General features: G+C 38.6%; 1 protein-coding gene across 2 annotated transcripts in view; it reads right to left on the bottom strand.

Annotated features, from left to right (window-relative positions):
- The window catches only part of LOC147163577 (protocadherin-15-like), a 230,833-nt gene that overhangs the window by 205,873 nt on the left and 8,866 nt on the right, over positions 1 to 16,094 (bottom strand). The window lies entirely within an intron of this gene.

Consider the following 16,094-nt stretch of genomic DNA (forward strand, 5'->3'; position numbering starts at 1 on the left):
AACTATTTTGATCATTGATTAATCGTTTAGAGGCATTGTTTCGCTTAAATTTGTCCAATTCCTCACATTTCAGTGTTTCAACAGAGGATATTCTCCGATTTCTGTAGTACTCTATGAAAGCAGTTCATTACCTTATGTTTAATCAAAATAAGACAATTACAAACATCTGCTGTTAATTTGGAAAACAATTTTTCAGACCACACCAGTAACTAAATCATAATCAATTCCTGTAAATATAGATATCCTGAGTTTTTTTTTTTTAAAGGGATGGAATTGTTTTCCCCATCCAATTATCAATTATTAAAATTCGGAAAAAACTGATTATTACTAGTATATTAATAGTAATAATAATAAAATAATTCCCTCATTCCTTATATTATTTATTATCAACCAATGATTTAGTAAAATTAATTAATTATAATGATCATTAAAATTGGTAGTATTTTATTGCTTCCAATAAATCGAAGTTAATTATATAAATAAATACAAATTAAAAAACATAACAATTATAACATTTTAATTAACCCATTTTTGGTTAAAAAAAATTTAAATAAATGAATGAATAAATAAATAATCTAAGGAGTTACTGCCTTAAAGGCTTATTTTTTAGGGGTGGCCTTGCCCTTTTACTTCAACATTTCTTTGGTTAAGTGCAAGAGCGGCTGTATAACAATTGGAAGATTGCTCTTTGACGGTTAACTTATTTGGTTGCAATGCCAACCCAAATGAATACTGAAAACCCCGGCGTAACAATTCAAGCTTTTTATTTTTTTTTTTATTTTTTTTTTTTTTTGCAACGGCGCAACAATAATGATAGCAACCCTGCGTGCTCGAAAGCATGCCGTTTGATGGATGCCGATTCCAGTACATGAATAAAACACATTCCGGTCCAGGTGAACATAATTTCACTGAAATAAGAAAGTCATTTTCTCTCCGCCGATGTCAGCGTGACCCACTGTTAAGGTAATGGCCTTCGACACATTTCACATACGTCCCTTTTATTTCATCTTTCCACGTGCAAACGCAGAGCGGTCCCCGCAAAACAAGCGGTCAGGAAATAAAATGGAACATTTTCTATTTAATTGCACTACTCAAATGAACTTCAAAGCGACCAGTCATTCCCGCTATTCGTCGCCATTCACCCCCCCACCCCAAGCTAAAACCGTGTCCCCTTTGAGCATGCCATGTTCAAACACACTTCCCAGGCTCCTTTGCTCGGCGGGATTAATGAAATATTTGATATGAAGTGTCAAAATAAGGGTAAAGGCACCTCAGAAGCGCACTTGGCTAGCACATAGAGAGAGAAAATTCTATTTAATGACGAGGGTGGGGGTGGGGAGGCACTTAAATTTTCTACAAATATATTGTGAATTACTAGTTTTATATTTGGAACTTGGGAGTTATGTTAACTCATTCACTCCCAGCCATTTTGCAAGCCCAACAGAATATTGCGTTCTATTGCTATAAAAACATGGAACCTACCAAACGAAAGATTAGAATCTCTTCTTTCTATCTGTTTCCGTTAGCATTAGAATATAGTTTCATCATTATTCACAAATCTACTTTAAAACAGTGGGGAAAAGAGGTTTCTGAAAATAGCCCTGGTTGATCTCTTATACTCTGCTTCCACCCGCTGGCCGTTTTTCTAATAACTACCATTGCTTCAAGCATTCTCTTCAGTTCAGAGGCTGCATCAATGCCTTCTGTATGCTCTAGCATAAAAAGCATTTTTTTTTTTTTTACGAATAAATACATCTTTGGGAGCATGGTATTACTTAAAATAGAACGTATTTATACGTTTTGGGGAGAAAATTAGTTAATGTTAGAACAAAATAAAATTGTTCATTTTACTAAAATGTGTATTTATAAACACAGAATTTAGATGTACTGTACTGGTATTTTTTTGTAAATGACCCTATCCCCAATAAAAAGATGAATAACTGCCTATAGCCACAAAATGGTGTCAAGGTAATACAGTGGTTCATGTTCCCCCATTGACATGAATGGAAATGTCATTAAGACAAGAAAAAAATGTAATGAGATTTTTATAATAGCACTTCATAATATTGTATATTGCTTAAACAGTTGCCAATCGTTAGCTTAAATGGTTGCTAATCATTAGCAATGAGCTAGCAGAAGGCAAAGTTGTTTTAAGTACACTTTTTTTTTTAATTGTCTTTGTTTTATGTTTAGTGTGACAGCAAATTTCAACTGCCAGCTTAACAATGTAAACCTTTTTTTAAGAATAAAATAAAAAGATAAAAACATGCTTGTGAGTATTGTTATACTGTCTGTCGGTGTTAAAATATCTGTTGCTTAAGCAGTTGCAAATCATTAGCGTAAATGGTTGCTAATCGTTAGCATTGAGCTAGCAGAAGGCAAAGTTGTTGTTTTAAATACAAACATTTAATTGCCTTTGTTTTATGTTTAGTGTGAGTTGATCTCCTATCCTTATTCCAAATTGTCCATAGAAAGTGAGTGTGAATGTATTTTATTTTTTTTTCTATATGTGCCCTGCGATTGGCCAACAACCAATCCAGGCTGTACACCATCACTGTCTCCCATGTGAGCATCTCTTGATTGACATCCCCATTTTTTTTTTTTGTTAATACAATTTAGTGTTTATCTTTCTGAACTGGGGGGAAAAAAATGATTTCTGGCGTTCCAGCAGTGAAGCAATTTCAAAGCAGACAAAGTGACAGCTGAAGTTTAAGAGCAAAAAAAATAAATAAAATAAAATTGCAAAAGAAAGTATGAACTTGTGCAGTCTCTCCATAACTTTTTCCCCACCGCAACCCCTGCGAAAACACCGATTGCGGGTCAAACAGAGACCTTGCATCACACGTCCGCAGGGGGGAAGGGCTCGTTTGGTAAACCTCATCTCAGGAAAGCAAACACACACACACGTACACAGGCTGATGAATCGCGACTGGGGAGGGAATCCTCAGAGTAGATGATCTGAAAAGAAACCTGACGTTTGTTGATCTTCAAAAGGTTCACTTGTGGACTAACGGTCAGACACCCTTGAGGTCAAACAATTTCATATTTAACCCTATAAAACCTACATTATATGATGGGGTTTTTTTAGGCCTTTTTCAGCTTTTATTGCAACACAAACAAAAGGAGCAGCCGCTAGAGTTAGCTACAAAGCAAAGTAGTAACAATATTAAAGTGAGAGAGACAGGAACAAGGTCTCCTTTCTTGTCCTCACACACACATAAAAAAAAAAATATGCAAGTTTTACATAAACGTCTTGACTCACTTAATAATGACTGATTATACTTCTAAGTATGTTTTGGGTCGGGGGAATAGTAGAGGTTGTGATTAAATCACAGGATGACGAAAGACCAGACAAGAATCTCTGCCTGGAGATATAAGAGACAGTCCACGTCTGTTGAAGTTAGAGGGACAGAGACTTGCATGTGTATAAAAGAAAAAAAGCGATTCAACATATTCGAATCCTTCAGTAAAAAAAAGTACAGACCTGAAAAATGTATCCAGAAAGCCTATCCCTCCTTTGCAGAGATCATTTAGACTTTGGCTGCCCACAACAAAAGTCCAATCTGAAGTGTGCCGTTTCAATGTATTGAAGAGGTGCACAAAGGATCACTCAATCCACAACATTGAGAAAACCTCCTGTAACGAAGTCCGACAACCTTCGAAAATGGAGCATATGTGTGAGAGACATGCGGCATGTTTCTTGTCAGCCAGAGATTGACAACAGGTGGTAAGGAGTACTAGTACTTCAAGTACAACATAAGGTAAATACGCTGCCTCAAAAAAAAAAAAAAAACGCTAGCATGTTTTAGCATAATAGCATGCTACCATATGTTTTGAGCCAGCGTATGTTTAACCATGCCTGCGCCTTATGTGTGCGATAAACCCGTAACTGAGACTACGCCTTATAATACGGTGCGCCTTATGGTCGTGAAAATACGTTACTTTAAAAGTGAATTTTTATAAAGATTAAGGGGGAAGTTTAGGTGAACGGTATGGGATTTTTTCTAATAGGTTTTTGGTGAGCTAACAAATACACGCACGCACGCACGCTCATACACACACTCACCCACATACCAAAAAAAAAATATATATATAAAATAAAAAATAAAATAAAGAGCAATGATGATGACATTACCGGATGAACAATACTGAGCTCTTTAAGAAGAAAGAAAAAGAAAAAGGAAAAGGAAAAAAAAATAAAAAATAAAAATAAAAGATTAAGGGGGAAGGAAGTCCACCCCAAAAAAATCTTGACAAAAATATGTTGTTTGTGACCTCACGAGTTTAAACATGACATTCTGATTAATATTACATTTGTGGAATATAAGTTAAGCAGCAAAATCCATCTCAGGGGGCGGCCATTTTGCCACTTGACTGAAGATGACATCAATGTTGCCCAGGGCTCAGGCAACAATCAATCACAGCTCACCTGTTTTCTGAAGCTGATCTGTGATTGGATGTTACCTGAGACCTGAACTACATTGATGTCATCTTCAGTCGACAGCAAGAGGCAAAACGGCCGCCGACTGAGAAGGACAAAAAACGGCTGGATTTTGCTTCATAACTCACATTCCACAAATCAATCAGAATGTCATGTTTAGACTAGTGAGGTCACATATAACAAACATATTATTGTCAAGAAATGTTTAAAGTTGACTTCCACTTTAAAGGAGTTTGAAGCATGCGTGAGGGGTAAAAATTAAATTTTGAAAAATGCATCCCTGGTGATAATTGGTATTTATATAGGTAGTCGGAGGGACCCATACATTTTAAAAAAATAGGTAAATATTTATTTAATGCAGCTGCCTATGACACAATTAGCTAGCCTGGGTGAAGATCCATAGCCACTTTCAAGCGATGGCCTGAGGGTTTTTTTATGAACTGTGTCCTCTTACAAATGACAAGCCTTTTGTTGCCTCTGTTCTTGTTGCAGCTCCTTGGTTGTCATGGTAACTGAAGCTGAGCCGAGGCTCATTTCAGCAAGACAAGAAATAGGCTGCAAGCATGTACTATAATTCTTGATTGTTTTAAAACCGTAGGGGAGAAAATGCCTATGTCTCCTTTAAAGAGTCACAAATTAGCCTTTAATGACTGAAAAGGTTTCCCAACCCCATCCTTTTTTTCACTGGCATTTAAACATGTGCTCTTGATTTTAATATAAAGGAAGGCCAGCAGCCATTTTATTGCGTAGCTACAAAAACAAGTGCTGTGCGTCAGCTCGATGCTGATCCAAAGATATTGAATCTCCAAAGGGTTTTTTTTTTTTTTGGGCTCCCCACATCATCCTTTGGAGCAGCACACATTCACAAAACCGAATTCCTAATTACGTCACTCCAAATTATGTCGAGTAATATTTTTCTGCAAAAAGAATGTTTTACTCTTACGAGATCGTCTTACTTTTTCCTCTTCTGTCGCTTGGAGATTTCTCGTGGCCGCTAAATTACTCATATGATTAATAAGTTGTCTCTTGTTCTACACCAACTGCGGCTGAACGAGTCAGCCTGCCAGAACAGATGTTACAATGGCAGAGTGTTAAATATTCAAACACGGCCTAATATTCCAAATGGAAAGACGAGGCCGATTAAGTAAGCGGTGTAATAAAATGAATTCACTGCCCATTAAAAGTTAAAGGGCTTTTTTAAACATTTGACTGACATATTTATTTTAGTTGTTTATGCCAAATTCAATAGCAGTTAGATCCCAAGCGTAAACTATTAAATTAAAATATATATTAAGTTCTTTGATGAAGCTTTAAATTAATAAAAAATTACAAGTGACACTTTAAAATACGATCTAAAATATACCAAAACTACATTAAAATACAATGTTTAACAATATTAAAAGTAGTCAATTTTAAATATTTTAATAAGTTTTCAATATTTGAAGAAAAAGCAACAAACCAGTTGTATTATTTAGCAGAGTTGTAAATAAAAAAAATAGATGTACTAGTATAAACTCTTAAAATGTATTAATAATTTAAAATGATTTGATATTCATATTTTTATATGTATGTTTAAATACTATGATAGGTGATGCACGTTATGGAGAAAAATATGCATTGATGTTTAACAAAAAAAATTATAAATATATTTAAAAACATATATACTGGTACTCATATGAAATACAACAAAGCAGTTCTAATATTTAGATGTAATCATGTGTTAAATTAACTTGGAAGTATTTGTAAAAAAAAAAAAATCATCACATTTGTCTAAAACCAGTACAAACCTGTTCAGTTATTTAGCATGGCGCCATGATAAACAATGTCACGGAAAATTAATCCATTCAGTCAACTCACGTGATTAATCCAAAAGAGTAAATATTTCCTCACCTGCCCTTGCAAATATTTATTCTTATGGCCCCATAATCATCGTATGTAAATTCACATGATTACGCTGTACGGAATTTGCTTTTTGAAAGGCAAATGATGAGCAAATATTTACAACAAATCTGCATTAACAGCGCATACATGAAATTAACCCCCCTCCCAAACTCTCTTCATAACTTTGACCGCGTTTGTGGGTTCAACAATAAAAACGATGCTCTCACCTGCGAGAGGGGACCTCCCGTTAATTTGCTATCGCAAAAATGTGCTCCTGCTCATTAGATGGCCATTACCCGGAGGCCAAGCGAGCAGCTGCAGAGTCTTTATATGCATTTATTGATTCAATTTAGCTAAACATCAGCTCGGGGCCACTTTTAATTGGGGGCCATGTTGGCAGTTGCCTAAGATTCCAATTCACCATCACAGCTTTTGCACATCTGGGACAACAGAAATCATCTGAAACGTTACAGTACACACGATACATTAGAATCTCCAAAGACAGAAAAGGAAGTGACATTTCTTACTGTCAAGTGTAGAAATTCAGTGTTACCTTGACTTGTAAGTGCCACTTATGAGTTTCAAGTACAAGCCATTGATTGACCAACTCTACTTCGAGTTGCATCTTGCAATCAAAAATTTGTTATCTTCAGATACAGTACTGCCCCCGAATGTGGGCAACAAAAACCAAGGTCGCGAATGAATGCACTTTCAAACTGCTACAGGCCACAATTCACCCCCTGAAGCTCACATGCAGACGAACACACGGCACAGCTCTCTTGGCGGCACTCGGCCACGCCCCTTAAAGGCACAACTCCAACACAAATACTACAGTATAATTGCCCTTTTTACACGTGCTGTATTTTAGCATATTTCGTTTTTATGCATTGCGTGCCCTTTTCAGCCAATGAAGGAGATTCGAACCCAGAACCTTTGCCTGTGAGACCCACATTCTATCCACTGTAGCACCGTACCACTTATCGGCACCAGCACAGTGTAAAACATGCAAACTTCACAAAGGAAAGCCCGACCGGATTTGAACAAAGAACCTCAGGACTGTGAAGCAGATATGCTAACCACTAGGGCACCATGCTGCGTAAAACCGAAATACAATAAAATATTCAAGATGAATGGTAATGATGGATAATTGGGTGATTCATGGTGCAAATTTGTCTCACTTAACATTTAAGTTTACTATTTTTCTGGGTCATGCCGTACCAATGACAGTAAAACAGTGAGTCTAAAACGTTTTTATGTCAAAAAATTATTATCATAATGAGCAACATAAAATAATTTAAATGGCCTAAGTGTTCACCCAAAAAATAATAATAGTGGTTTTATTCTTAACTCATTTGCTCCCAAAACATATAAATACGTTCTATTTTAAATATTACCATGCTCCCAAAGACTTATCTAAACGGTTTTATATATATATATATATATATATATATATATATTTATTTATTTTTTATGCTAGAGCATACAGAAGGCTTTGATGCAGCCTCAGAACTAAAGAGAATGTTTGAAGCAATGGTAGTTATTACAAAAACGGTCAGCAGATGGCAGTAGAGTAGAAGAGCTCAACCAGGGCCATGTTGCAAAAAGCTCTTTTCCCCACTGTTTTAAACAGTTTTGTGAATAATGATGACATTTTGCTATATTCTAATGCTAATTGCTGCAAAATGGAACCAGATAGAAATATATAATATAGTAAAACAGCCGGGAGCGAAGGGGGTTGCTTCAGTGAAAATGGCTGTTTGTGAATGAGTTAAATAGTAAGGCAAGGCTGGGTAGCTTACAGTTACAAAACATTTTAGGGCAAAATACAACATTTAACGGCAAAATAATTTAAGACATTTAAAAGCAAAATAAAATATGTACTAATAGAACATACAGCGCAAGAAAATGATTTTGGACAAATCTAATTATAGAAATGTTGTAGAAGACTGATTCTCAACCCCGGTCCTCGAGTACCCCTATCCAGCCTGTTTTCCATGTCTCCCTCAGCCAACACAGTTGAGGATCATCATCAGGATTTAAAAGCATTTATATATACACTTGAGGCTAACTTCATTTCTGTTGGCATCTTATTCCATTTGCGTGCAGCATAACAGCTAAATGCTGATGCACCATGTTTGCTTTGAACTCTGGGCTCCCGTAATTGATCCAGGTTTACTGGCCTCAGAATAATTAATAATGATTAGATCATTTTGCATACACAAAAAGGTTTAATATGATCAGTTTTTCCTCTCATCACTCCTTGTTGAGGGTTGATTGAATTTGAGTTTTGTGTGACTTACTTTCAGCAACAGCAAAAAGTGTTCCCCACATGCATATTTCTCAAAGGGACAGAATTCCAAAATGTAAAGAGTCCTCAAATGTTTGAGAAATGAAAGCCGTGTGCGCGCCATATTGTAGTGCGACAACACACACACACACACACACACAAACGCAAGGCGGAGAGTACGAGGAGAAGGAATGGAACAAATCAGCATTGCATCCACAAAGCGTCGCCTTTTAATATTCACCGCCAGTCGGCTGCTGATTCATTTGGAGACTGTTGGCATTGGCGCGCGCAGATAACTTACACTATGTGCAATCATCTCCCTTCATGCTTCGGCGGAGAGCAGGACACGGATTTCTTGCACGCAGTCCAGCTTTGCTGTGGCGAAGGCGGCTTGGAGTTTGAATTAGCGGCCCGAGCTTAAGAGAAACTCCGGCTTGCAAGCTTATTGACTGTTTTGACATTAACGGCCAGTGAGGAAAATGAGGTACGGGATCAATTAGCACGCTTTGCGGCTTCCCAATCGTCTCCAATCCATCACGGTTATGTGGAATTGAGTTTTATGAGCTCATAAGATCATACATAGTAATGTTTTGGGGGGATCTTTCTGCAGTAATGATCTCATGCAAATGAGCCATCATGCCTACCTCCATTGAGGTGTGCCGATGAGATCGGCTTTCGTTACAAAGAGGGCCCGGGGGCGGAGTTATGGGGTACTTCCTGTGCACCCGAGCCCCCATGAAAACAAAGTGAAAGCATGGGTTGTATTTTCATTTGTGAAGGCAGTAATAACGGAGTTATGGTGTTCCACAGGGTTAAATTCTGGGGCCTCTGCTGTTCCTGGGTTCCATCTTAAGAAAACAGCTGTGGTTGTTTTCAAGCAGTGGTGTCCAAGTTACGGCCCGGGGGCCATTTGTGGCCTGCCATACTTTTTTTTCGCGACCCGCGGCATATAGTAAAAATACGGTTTGGCGGTCGATGGTTAACTCAGTGTGTTGAGCACCCGCGCCATGAAGCTTGTCCTCGGAGCAGACGACCCCGGTTCGATTCCCGGACTGCCCGGTCCTTTCCTGTAGGTCATTCCTAGGGGTGGGAATCTTTGAATGTCTCACGATTTGATTCCGATTTTTGGGCCTGCGAATCGATTTTTGATTAAGAATGATTTTTGATTCAAAATGATTTGATTGACAATGATTTTTGCTTAAATCTATAGATGCACAAGGAATTGTAATGATCTACTCCAGTCGGACTCGCTAATGCTAATTAGCGCGCTACTCGCGGCACTTTCATCACTCAAAAGAACAGCTCCACACTGCAAAAAAACTTTTATTGGAATAACTTGATCGTGACTTTTTCCTTCTACTCTCTAATGTGGCTACAACTTAACAGTGTATTAGACCGCGTGGAACCACACTGCCCCTCAGTGGCCAAACCAGGTACAACATGAACAGCGCTCCAAATAAAGGCGCACACAGACAAAGGCAAGACAGTATAAAATAATTTAAATAAAATCGATTTTGGGACATTTAAAATCGATTCCGAATCGTACTAAATAAGAATCGTGATTCTTATGAGAATCGATTTTTTTGGCACACTCCTAGTCATTCTCCCCCCCCGCCCCCCCCTATTTCCTGTCAATTCTTCAGCTGTCCTATCAATTAAGGGCTAGAAGCAACAACAACAAAAAGAAGGGTTTGGCGAAAGGAAACTCGTGTGTTTCTGTATGTCCAACTGAAGAACCAATGCTGTTGATCTTGGAATTTTCACGATCAGGTTTTTGGTCAATGAATTGAGCACAAAAGCAAACAACACACTGATCTTCCATGGATGTCACACATCTACTCCGACTTTCAGCATGCACCAAGTGAACCGGAAGGTGCATCACTTACTCGGCCCGTAGCAAGCGAGCGCAACACTAAATCCACTTGAAGTGCAGTGTCAAGCAGCGGAGTACCTTATCTTCCAAATGATTTTGGTCTGAGTGCAAACAAGCGCCGTCGTGAAGACGGAACACGGGGCTGACAACAAGCACTTGAAAGCTGATACGACCTGCCTCTGTCAATGTTTGTCAATTTTAGAAGACACGGCGACGGTCATCAGAAGCGGCGGGGAGACAAACGGCGCACCTGCACTGACTCGCGTCCTTTAAGTGGGCCGCAAGATGCTGGCGCCGTCGAGTGCGCTGAAGGATGAGCCCCGATACTCGTCTCGCACGGCATCCCATATATGGATTCTCCCCTCGTCTCTCGTTTTGGAGTGCGGGAAGTAGAAAATAATTAAATGCAAATGAGCAGCGACTTCTAAGCTAAGTTTTGGAAAAGCAGGCAGCCTCGTCGGAATCGTCCTCCTGCAACCACTTGTAAACTTTTGCACTCAAGTACGAGTGACTCTTCAAAACGTATTTGTACGACTCCTCCAATGGATTTCCTTTGTGGCTCCCCAGTGGTTACTTCCTTTGTGCTTATTTCCATTCTCTCGTTCAAAAAAAGGGAAAAAAGAAAGAAAAACAAAGCCTTGATCACGTCTACCTGAAATGAAGCTCGCCGGTTTTTGTGCGTAGCCCCCCCCCCCCCCCCCCCCCCCCCCCCGCACACCCCCTTCGGCAAATCAGTCACCCACGCCGGCCCTGGACGCAATACTGCAGAGCATTGCAATTTCATGCACTCGGGACAGATAAATCTTTCTACTCGGCCGACCATAAATCTTCAAGAACGGCCACACAGTGTGCCGCGACTGCACCTGATGCCTTTGAGAAAGGGAGAAAAAAAAAAGGATCCCTTTGAAATCAGGGATGCACCGGAGCCGCTCGGAGATCTCATTTAATTGTCAGCCCTGCTGTAAATCGGTGAAAATGAAGGAGACACATGGGGCGGCCATAACGACTCGAGGTGGTGCTTAGTGCATGAAGCAAACACACAAAACAGCTTGGATCAGGATACTGGAAGGTCAAATCAGAGGGATTTTTTTTCAAAAGATGGCGGCAAAGCACTTATAATGGAGAGGACCATAAAGTATCAACTCTGCACAGTCATGAACCCATGTTACATAAATAACTATTCAGTCCTTAAAATATTTAACACAAACTAGTGTTAACGAAAAGTAAACAAAAATAATTTAATCACCGGACTAAAACCAGACTAGACTAAACTAAAACCCTCATTAATAAACAAGACTAAAGACTAAATCAGTATGCATTTTCGTCGACTAATGAAGACGAGATGAAAATGTACTTCACTTAATAATAACTGGAAAATAAAATCTATGGACATTTTAGTTCATGAACAAAAACAAGACGGAAATTAAATGATTTTGTAAAGTCTTGTTTCTGCTAATCTGACACTGACACTGTCAATGTCGCACACCCCCTTTCAAATCTGCAGCGAGCAAGTGCAACATGCACAAACACATTGGACAGACAGGAGGTAGATTCACGGTGAACGGTTAAAAAAAAAAATATATATATATATATATATCATAGTTACAATGTAACATTAATCCAGCGGCCATAATGTTAATCCGGCCTCTAACTAACGCTAGCTAATTTACTAGCTCATGGCATGGAGCCATAGTAGCCACTTGTTGACGTACTGTAATTGTGTGTGAATTTTTTATATGAAATAGTTTTAGATCTGAAATGTTCAACATAATCTGCTTGCAAAAAAAAAATAATACAGGGGTTAAAAATGGCGGATATAATTAACACTAAAACAAACCATCACACAAGGAATATCAATAGTATTAGCTAGCATACTAGCCTAAATAGCATTGGCTGGGTACAATCGTTACTGTTGTTGCATCACTCTGCATAGGCTGCCAATGTAACTTTCAGTGTCTGCTGTCAAAAATATTTTTTATCGGTATTCTCTAGCTGAGGATAAGAAGTTGTCGTCCTTTCCAAAAGGTGACCAAATTATGCATCCCCCCCCCCCCCAATCATTTAAAACCTCAGGTGTCTCTGACATTCTTCAATCAAAAAGGATAAAGAATTCAAGTGCACTTAGCATCCACTTGTAAGAGTCTAGTGCAATTGCTCACCCCTCCCCAGTGCTGCCGAGTAAATGTAGCGTGGCCTCCATTACTACGACGGCCATCACGTCGCAGCGAGGCAAGTGACAACTTGTCTAAAGCATAATGTTTCTTTTCACACTTTTCACTCATGAAAGCAGCACTTCATCACCCAGCCAAGATACCGAACACGAATGCCACTCGCATTATGACATCAACAAATAAACAATCAAGTAAGCTAATAAGGCTAATGTTTTTTTCAATTTGGCAAGGCTATGACCTGACAAAATAAAGCGCAAACCTGCACCAAAGCAATACTTTTAAGTACGACATGTCTTTGGCCTGAGCAAATCTGCAAATAAACAAATTTGCCAAAGCCGAACTGAGAATATGTGGATGTTCGCTGTAATATAAAACGGCAACTCTGTCTATCTATAGCGATTCATTCCAGACACGCTGTTGCTCTGAAATTAAATTCAAAGCAAACATGGTGAAGCGCCATAGAGCTGTTATGCTGCACGCAAATGGAATACCGCTAAATTGCAATTGGAAGTAAAGTCAGCCCCAAATATAATCTGAATTACTTCAAGGTCTTTCAGGCATTTTTAAAATCACTTTCAGTCAACGGCATTTTAGTAATTTCAGAAAGTTTTTCCTTTGCTTTTAACTCATTCACTCACAGCCATTTTCACTGAAGCAACCCCCTTCGCTCCAGGCTGGATTTCGACTGATTTTGCAAGGCCCACAGAATATTGTGTTCTATTGCTATAAAAACATGGAACCTACCGAAATAAAACTTTATTGATTTATTTATTAGTATATTTCTATCTGTTTCCGTTTTGCTGCAATTAGCTTTAGACTATAGCTAAGTTTCATCATTATTCACAAATCTGTTTAAAACAGTGGGGAAAGGAGTTTTTTTGCAACATGGCCCTGATTGATCTCGTATACTCTGCTGCCACCTGCTGGCCGTTTTTGTAATAACTACCTTTTCTTCAAGCGTTCTCTTCAGTTCAGAGGCTGCATCAAAGCCTAAAAAAAAAACTTTTGAAAAAAACGTATAAATATGTTTTTGGGACCATGGTAATATTTAAAATGGAATGTATTTATACGTTTTTTGGGGGCAAATGAGTTTTAAATGTCTTTAAATCTTTTGGTTGGCTAATGTGTTTCAACATTGCCAATATATATTCTTTAAGCGGTATTATGTGAACGAGCCGCATCATTACATCAGAAATAAGCAGATTGCGGAAGATTCATTTGGTTGTTCAATTTCACACTCGGTGGGTGAGCAGGCACTCCAGAGACCCAACTATTTGTATACAATTCAATTTCCCATCGTGTGTCCCTTTCAACATTCAATGAAATTAGCCGCCCGGTTCCTCCCAAGCGAGCGTTGATCAGGCTCGTTCCCACAGCGCGAAGCGTGACAACGGGCTGCCTATGGAGCAAGACACGGACGGAATATCAATGGCGCCTTCACAACTGGCCTCAACCACGCTGCTGTTCATCTCTTATTTCCCCAAACGTAAGCCCGTGGAAAGAGGCGGCCCGGCCCTTGACTAATGGAGACATCCCACAGCAAAAAAAAATAAAAATAAGAAAAAAAAGAAGCTTTTTAAGGATTCCCCGCACATGTGTAGCGCGCTTATCACCCCCCCGGAAAAAAAAAAAACTGTTGATACGGCACAGCGGGGTTCTCATCAGCTAAATCCACATCAGAGAAGATGGGGTATGTGAAACACATCCTTCAAGAACGGGATAACAGGATCACGGGGGCTTTACTCATTGGAAGGAGAGGCGATGTTACGCGCAGATACGCTAACAGGTTTTGGAATTTCATCCTATTAGATAAGCTCCTGTCACATTATGGCAAACTCGGTAATACTGACGAAAGGCAGGTATTTGGGAATTAAATTGGGCAAAAAGCAGAAGAGCATAAATTGGGTCTTTCATACCGTGAGTTCGCTTGATGTTCACGCTGTCAATTTAAAAAAAACAAAATTACCAAAATGGAGACATGCAGATTAGTGGGTATGATTAAGAAGTAATGTAAGAATGGAATAACATTGAACCAGTCACGTTTAGCCATTTCCTTATTGTTGCTATTGGAAACATCGTACGTCCATATATGGTCAAGTTCCTAATTTTTTCACAAATCGATGCTATTAATCTGTCCCGCCCAAATCGATTAAATCTCGTGAACGTTTCAACTGTCTTTGAAGTTAGGGCTGTGCAATTAATCGAAATTCAATTACTAATTTCAATTATTACACTCCACAATTACAAAATCGGCATAATCGTAAACAATACTAATTTTGAGTTGCTTAAATTTAGAAATTTGCACCTTTTTTATTTTAAAATGACTAATTTAATAAATCTTGTTTGGTCCAAAACGAACTAGCATAATTATAGTGTTTCAAAGAAATGTATTTGTCTTAATATTTTAACATGTTCTTGTTTTGCACCAAAAAACGAATGATTGTCCAAATCGTGATTTCAGTTATTACCAAATTAACCGTGATTAATATTTTCTTCATAATCGAGCAGGCCTATTTGAAGTGTTGTCAAACTTTGCCTCTTCTCTGGCTGCGGGAGCCATGCGGCATTATGTCACCTCAAGATTTAAGCTTGTTTTGTTTAAAATGGATAACGATTTAAGTTTTGGTGCGCCTCGTTTTATTTCTATTTTATCGAACGGCTCAAAGACGTTTGAAAGAGTAACCACAGTGGTTACATTTTGCGAAGTAATAAAGGCTCGTCTGGTTGGGATTCGGTGTGAGCAAAGAGCTGCATCAAAGAGCGTCAAAAGTGAAACTGAAAATATGTTTGCAACTAATATCCAATGTAATCTACTTTGGCATTAAATTTGCCTGTATTCTCTAACGTTTTGCATTATTGTGTGTAAGCGCTTGAGCAGTTTGTGTAAAATGCTAATGCTTATTTGTTAGCCCGTGTGTCACGTCACACTCGCTAATACCATTAAAGAGCTTCATATGAAGGTGGCGGTTGTGTAGAATAATTTAACTACTGATTACAGTCATTTATGTAACATGGGTTCCTGATTGTGTACATGCTAGAGGTGTGGCGTCCTCTCATTTTTAAGTGTTTTGTCGCCATCTTGTGGCAACTATACGCAATTACAAAGCCCTTTTCGAGAGGGTGCCAATTATTTGCGGTGGTTCATTGTGGTTGTTGATGATGTTGATGATGATGATGATGATGATGCGTGTTATTGATCCAGTGAACTCCAGACAAAGTTCATTCCAGTCGACTACTACTACGATGTTGAACTTCGAGTGCACTCAGGACGTTCAGTCAAAGCTAAACGTGTCTGCACTTTAACTTTTACGCAAGGACTATTTTTGTTTTCCAAGAAAGCACCACTTTCTTTGAGCTCATGATTTTTTAATTGTGCTGTCTGTGTGTGGCTCAGACGAGTGTTTTTCAAAGTGGGGTATGCATACTACTACTGTAGAAGTA

The sequence above is a fragment of the Leptonotus elevatus genome, chromosome 13, assembly GCF_054856555.1.
Source record: "Leptonotus elevatus isolate MCC_2025b chromosome 13, RoL_Lele_1.0, whole genome shotgun sequence".
NCBI lineage: Eukaryota > Metazoa > Chordata > Actinopteri > Syngnathiformes > Syngnathidae > Leptonotus > Leptonotus elevatus.